Below are 6,307 nucleotides of genomic sequence, written 5' to 3'. Positions count from 1 at the left end.
GCCAACTCGACATGTTTTTTAGGTGGGTGCTATACAGACTTCTGACAGTTTTTGAACTCTGCAAAACACATATGAATTAATTAGAATTGTGCATGGCAAGCTGTCCTCTTGCTTGATTGCGTTTGTTAACTCTTACTGCTACCATTAGGTATTTATCCCATTGACGCCCTATTGCGTTAGTAGGTCTTACAAAAAATAAAAACAGAGACAACCCTTGGTTTTCTAAAGACATAGCAGACCTAATCCATGCCAGAAAAAATCAATGGTCTATAGCTAGAAAAACACAGAGTGCTAACGATTGGCGTCTTTTTAGAACTCTTAGAAATCAGTGTACAGCTCTCAAAGCTGAATACTATTTGGCACAAACGTCAATTGGTTCAGAGCACTACAGAATAAGAAAGTTAACAGCTTCCCTCACCAGTTGAAAATAGGAAATGCTGTTACAACAGAGAAGAGGGACATGCTAAATGCTTTTAATGATCATTTTGAAAAGGCAGGACACATCTTTGAGGATACATTTGGTGAAACCCCTCTTGCTCAACATAGTTCCCAGGTAGCAATAGGTGAAATTCCCCATGACAAACCCAACTCACAGGAAGCTTAGAATGATTTATTCCAGCCTGAACCTAGATTCCAGTCACTACAAGGGGAGTGGTTTGTTCTTCTGTTTCTTCTTTGAGCTTGCACCATTCTTTGAGTCAGATGTTTTGCAGAGCATTGACTCCAAGAAGGCAGCAGGGCCAGAATTTATAGTGAAGCCACTCACTTACATCTTTAACCTTTCTATTTACACAGATACAGTGCCTATTTCATGGAAACAGGCTTACGTCACGCCATTACTGAAAGCTGGGGATCCATTTGACACAATAATTATAAACCTATCTCAAATCTCTTGGTTTTAGCAAAGGTTTTGGAGATTTTAGTGTCTGATCAATTAAAAACCTTTCTAGTTTCACAAATTTCCATAACAACATGCAATCTGGTTTTAGATCTGGCCACAGTGCAGTTTCTTCTTCTTTAAAAGTTATTGATGACATAAAAAAGTTTTTCTGTATGGCTTTATTCATTGACTTTACAAAGGCATTTGATACAGTAGACCATTTCATGTTAATCAAAACCCTGTTGAATATTGGTGTTGGGCATAGAGCTGTAAATTGGTTTCACAGCTATCTCTCTGAACGGACGCTAATTGTAAGGCATGGGAATGTAACATCTGACCCGGCTGTCCTAAAAAAGGGTCTCCCACAAGGACCAGTTCTGGGTCCTTTGCTTTTTATCATCTATATAAACAATGTCTGCAGTAAGTCTAAACAATCACAGTATCATTTGTATGCGGATGATGCAATTATGTATTCTTGTGCCCCTACACCTCATTACAATCTGCCCTGTTTGATTTGAAGCTACTTTTAAATGCAAAAAAGACACAGGCGATGGTATTTGCACCTATAAATACTAAAGTCCCAGCTCTTGCTATTAACACATTGCAAGATGAAGCAATTGTTGATAATTATAAATACTTGTGTATCTGGCTGGACAAAGGTTTTACCTTTAAAAACATATTGAAGCTCTTGCTACAAAACTTAAATTTACTCTGGCATTCTTTTAACCCTGATTGTACACTGCACTGTAACTTTTACTGTCCTGTTTATTATTATTATTTTAATCCTATTTTTATTTTCTATTTCACAAAATTATATTTTAATGTATATTTGTTCAATTTCCCTATGTTGCTTTTATGTTTCATGTAGAGCACTTTGAATTGCCTTGGTGGCATCACTCAAACTGCGCAGGATGCTACACTGGTACATTTTTATTTATAAAGCTATTTTAGGTCTTTTGCCTACTTATCTGTTTAAAATTTGTTCATATGCAAAGTACATATTATTTAAGATCTAGTGACGGACTACTTTGTAAGGTACCAAGAATGAGGACAGAAGCAGGAAAGAGGAGTCTGTCTTACTATGGCCCTTCATTCTGGAATGAACTCCAGTCTAGGCTTAAGATTGGTGCGCTAATTTCCTTAGCTGCTTTAAAATAATATGCATTTTTGTCTATGTAAATATTTTGTGAACTTTGTGTTTTTGTAAAATTGTGTTTTATTTGTGCTATACAGGACTCCCTTGTAAAAGAGACTGGGTCTCAATGGGACATTTCCTGTTTAAATAAAAGGTTTATATATTACAAGTATTTATTGCTGCTCGTATGTTGTTAATTGTATCTCTCTAACTTTACTGTTGCTTGTATGTTGTTCCTCAAATGTAAGTCACTTTGGATAAAAGCATCTGTTAATGTAATGTAAATGTTCAGGTAATAGACTGGCTCTCAGGCAGTACAGTGTCTGGGTCCTGTAATAAATATATTTTCTATGAGCATCACATCACCGACTTCTTATCCGTTATTGATTAAAGTATTTCCACAAGAGTGACATGATTCTTCCAGCCAACAGTGTGTCCTCATCGTCTGCTGCAGAAGTGCCTTCACCATGCCACATTTAATAGAACTTCTATTAACCCAGTGTTGACAGGTGCCAAGCCTGTATGCCTCTTATGAATAATACTGTCTGAATTAATGTTATCGTCGGGGAGCTCCACAAGAGTAAGTGTGTTGCCAGATACTGCAAGATGATGTCAGTCATATGTTGCATATGCAGTAGTAGGCTGCTAGAATAATGTACCATAGGCTGTTTCCCCCTGGATCCCTTCTAACACAGGCCTTCCTTGGTTTATATCGAGGTCCAGCTCCGCTGCTGGGGTGAATTCTGGGGATGGTGGGCAAGACACATGAGCCTGTCTTTAACTGATAAAATCAGTAAAAGAATAAAAAATGCAAGCAGGCACCACAAATTCACAGATTACAGATTTACATGGGAAACGTATTTGGTTAGCTGTTGCACATGGAAATATAATAACTCAAAAGACTTAACACAAATAAAAAAAAGGTACATCAGCTTAAAGGGACAACCTAAAATTTTGGGTAAATACACTTAATGTAATTGTAATCTATTTGTCCACTAAAGACACAGATATGGGTGTTTAATGTAAACAGACTACACAAATGCAAAACAGACAGCATCCTAAAACTTGTTTCTGTGTAAATTATAATATAGAAATGGAGAGAGGAAGTGGAGTGCTCTTTTTTTCACTCAAATGTGGAACCATCGTGACTCTCGTTGCTCCGTTTGTTGACTCTTCACAGATTTTCTTTTCTCTTGTGTGATTTGAAAAGAAATAAGCTGAGAAATCTGCCTTTTGAAACATTGGTTGTTGAAAACATGTTCATCTAGCTGCATATGAGCCAGAATGAGAAAGAAAAATGGGTCATTTTAGGTGTCTAAGGAAAACTAGCCTTGGTCTTTCTGGATGGCTTTGTATTCAATATAATATACTTCAATTTAATTCAATCAAAAGCAGACAACTGATTCTGATTAACTCGTGGTTAGCGCTAACAGCAGTGACCCGTTACTGCTTCACAAAAAAATAGCTTCATGAGTTGAATGTTTTTGATGTGGAGCAGCAGCAGTAGGAATTGTTTGGTTTAGCAGTGGCAGAAACTCTCTACAGCTGTGACGAAAGGGAACAGAGAGGCTGATATAAATGAGACGTCAGTGACAGATATGTTTTTGTTTTCACTGTAAGCTACAATTCTCTCTTTATTCAATAGCAGAGTTCATTTTATTTTTTAGCTTGTTTAGGCTTTTTCTTGTTTGTTTGCTAGTTGCAATGTTGTTTTCATGTAGACCCCAGGAACACTAGTAGCAACTTTATGGAAGCTAATGGGGATCCAAGTAAAGGATATACACTCAGTTGCCAGTTTATCGGGTACATCTTGCTAAAATACATCAGTCTAATACACAATCCTCCAACTATATGGCCATTTTTGAGGCTGCAGTTTGTGGTGTTGTTGAATTGTTATACTGGCAGGTGTTTCTAATATTTTTTCCACCCCATTTATATCAGTGAGGGTAGAATAAATAACAAACACCTAGTACAACAGCAACACAAACTACCAGTGGTGAAACGTTAAGCTTAAGTACAATTGTACAATTTTCAGGTACTTGTACTTTACTTGAGTATTTCCACTATACAGGTGCTGGTCATATAATTAGAATATCATCAAAAAGTTGATTTATTTCAGTAATTCCATTCAAAAAGTGAAACTTGGATATTATATTCATTCATTGCACACAGACATATGATATATATATGATATTTCAAATGTTTATTTCATTTAATTGTGATGATTAAAACTGACAACTAATGAAAATCCCAAATTCAAAATCCCCGAAAATGACAAAAAACAAAAAAAATAATTTTTAGAAATGTTGGCCAACTGAAAAGTATGAACATAAAGTATGAGCATGTACAGCACTCAATACTTAGTTGGGGCTCCTTTTGCCTGAATTACTGCAGCAATGTGGCGTGGCATGGAGTCGATCAGTCTGTGGCACTGCTCAGGTGTTATGAGAGCCCAGGTTGCTCTGATAGTGGCCTTCAGCTCTTCTGCATTGCCGGGTCTGGCGTATCGCATCTTCTTCACAATACCCCATAGATTTTCTATAGGGTTAAGGTCAGGCGAGTTTGCTGGCCAATTAAGAACAGGGATACCATGGTCCTTAAACCAGGTACTGGTAGCTTTGGCACTGTGTGCAGGTGAAAATGAAATCTGCATCTCCATAAAGTTGGTCAGCATAACTGAGCTTATGGCTCCCCTTAATGTAAAATATATATATATATATAAATTGAACACAATAAAAAAATTTACAGCTTAGATCAAATTAGGTAAAAATGGCTTTTATATAATAACTTAAAAAATTGTGATGACATTTTTATTTCAGTGAGAGGAGGGGCAGCCAGAAGAAATGTTGAGAAAAACAAATTGTGACATCGTGTTTTTTGTTAGATTACTCGGGGGGGGGATCTTACCCCATGAAACCCTACATAAAGTAGCTGAAATTAGCCCCATGTGTATCAACTGCAAAATTAGTGACGCTTACACATTAATGCATTAATAATTATAATCAAATAAGATTTCTGGTATATATTCACATACTTTGCAGTCACGTTAGTTTACCTGTCCAATAGGATGAAAGCCAACTCGGTTTTGTCCATTTCAAAACAAAGCTGCAGCCTCTCCTTGATTCAAGCATTTCCAATGTTGACAGTGTTTTCACCCAAAATTGATCTGATTCTCGTTGGTCCAGAGGGGCTCCAGCCCATAAACCTTTGTTGATGGATTTTATTATTCCAAGTTTGTGTTGGAGTCTGTGTTGTGCAGGCAACTGGGTCGTTTTATGTGATGAAACAACCCCTTCATGCACAGGCAATTAAAAGGAGATTCACTTAATTTAAAAACTACATATACCCCTTTAAGTAAGATTTTAAATAAAGGGACTTTAATTTGTAACAGCGTATTACTACAATGTTGTATTACTTCATTTTTCATAAATAATAAATCTGGGTAGGCTAGTTCATCAACTACTGCAAACTATACATGTTGAAAGTTCATTAGCAATTAACAGAATTCTTAGATGCATCAGTTGACAGTTTATTAAGAACACCTATAGCTTAAATAACTCAGTTCTCAATTATATAAATGGGGTACACTTGGATCAGTACCTCTATTAATTAAAAACATTAATGCAAGATAACATGCTGCCTCTTTCCCTGTGAATTCAGCATCGGACTGGGACGGACGGGGATGGCGGGCTCCGCCACTAACAATAAAACCTAATGAGATTTAGGGAGATACTAGGTTTAGATTTAGGCAACAAAAGTGGGCTACTTGGTTAGGGTTAGGAAAAGATCACGGTTTGGAACTTAAATATAAATAAATATTTAATATTGACTTTATTTTACAAGGGAGACGAACACCGGTCTCCTTGTTGAAAGTCCGATTTCTGGCCCCCCAACCACCTCCTTACTTGGGCCCAATCCACACTACTGCGTTTTTGAATTAAAACGGAGACCTTCTGCTACGTTTGCACCTCCCGTCCAGACATAAACGAATACCTAAAACGGAGAAGTTGCTGCCGAGACCTGAACGGGCCCTTGCTGTGCGTTTTCAGTCGTTTTAATGTAGATGAGATCAACTCCAAAACGCAGTTTAAACGCTGGTTTGGACGGAGATCGTGTTCGTTTTAATTCTCCATTTGTAAACTAATACGGAGTAGTGTGGATGGGGCCTTGGTCTTTAATTGTAACGTTTACCATCCAAATGTGACACTGCAGGGCTTCCCCCACTGCGTTGACCAATGACGCTATGGAGAACTTAGGGGAAGGGTCTTCGCCATGCCTCCATATATGACGAC

Source organism: Micropterus dolomieu, linkage group LG02 (genome assembly GCF_021292245.1).
Source record: "Micropterus dolomieu isolate WLL.071019.BEF.003 ecotype Adirondacks linkage group LG02, ASM2129224v1, whole genome shotgun sequence".
Classification (NCBI taxonomy): Eukaryota; Metazoa; Chordata; class Actinopteri; order Centrarchiformes; family Centrarchidae; genus Micropterus; species Micropterus dolomieu.
The sequence above is the reverse complement of the archived record's forward strand: the minus strand, read 5'-3'. Positions refer to the sequence as shown.